At 43.1% G+C, this 1,157-nt stretch overlaps 1 protein-coding gene across 3 annotated transcripts in view; it reads left to right on the top strand.

Moving 5' to 3' along the window:
• The window catches only part of LOC101852420 (diacylglycerol O-acyltransferase 1), a 42,063-nt gene that overhangs the window by 24,076 nt on the left and 16,830 nt on the right, over positions 1-1,157 (top strand). The gene's annotated exons all lie outside the window — the stretch shown is intronic.

Here is a 1,157-nt window from a genome sequence, read left to right as displayed (position 1 = left end):
CACGCGCGCACACACACACACACACACACACACACACACAGAGAGAGAGAGAGAGAGAGATGGGAGCGGGCGGGGGGCTGGCAGACCGACAGACAGAGACCTTCATAGAGTTATCAATACAACATGGTACTCGTGGAGGTGTATCTTTGGTCTTCGGGACGAACGTCCTCTTGTTTGTGTTCGTGGAGGTGTGTCCTCCAAGGCTGCTTGGGGACAAGGTCTTGTAAGTTGTTCGGGGCCTGTCGAGGTCGACCTTGGTATATAATATTCTTGTGAAGATTGCACGTTCATTTGACGCGAAGTATTTTTATCGCGGCCGTGACCTACACTTTGCTGTCACACAGCTGCGTGTCGCTACGTACCTGTGTTAGAGAAGCCTCCGACGTATGTTCACCTGTAATGCTAAGGGGTTTTGGGGGGAGGGGATGGAGACAGGGCACCCGCCCGTGTGGGCTAGGCTTTCTTTCATTTTTAAATTCGAGAAAGCTTAGGGTCTGGGGGATAATTATCCTGTTTTTGATACTCAATAGGTGCATTTTGCTTAGAAAACTGAAATGTGTACGTTGTGAAAAAAAAAAAAGAGAAAAACCTCCCAAGATTTGAACCTTATAAAAGCACGGTTTGAGCACATGTTGTCATGAACAAACTGCTATATATAATGTATATTACAAGCCTTTAGTAAAGCTTCAGCTGGGGAATAACTCAATTGTTATGAATTTGGCCAACAGTGCCTTTTGTATTGAGACCGTATAAGTGAGGCATCCTGGTGAAATCAGGCGCTCGTCAAAATAATGAAATCAAAGAAACTGGGGTTTGTGGGTGCTCTGGTGTGGTTTACTTCTTCTTTCCTATCATACATCTATCGTCCTTATCTCCCCTTCTTTGTTATGTTTGTTACTCTCTTTTAACACCTCTAATCTTCTGGCGATCATATGACCTTATGCTGTTGCGAGCGCCGTAAAACCTCTACTAAAACTTAAAAAACTGGCATTTTTTTTCCTTTGGGCAACATTGTTCAGAGTTTCTTGTTTTGGCTCAATGCCTTTTATGTCTATTTAAAGTCACATTGCTGCATGTATTTTTACCGAAAAACTTTGATCAAAGGCACAAAAAATATACACTTCACTTTTTAAGGACTCTGAAGCTTTAGAAGTCAC

This window comes from Aplysia californica, unplaced genomic scaffold, assembly GCF_000002075.1.
Source record: "Aplysia californica isolate F4 #8 unplaced genomic scaffold, AplCal3.0 scaffold00303, whole genome shotgun sequence".
Classification (NCBI taxonomy): Eukaryota; Metazoa; Mollusca; class Gastropoda; order Aplysiida; family Aplysiidae; genus Aplysia; species Aplysia californica.
The sequence above is the reverse complement of the archived record's forward strand: the minus strand, read 5'-3'. Positions and strand labels throughout refer to the sequence as shown.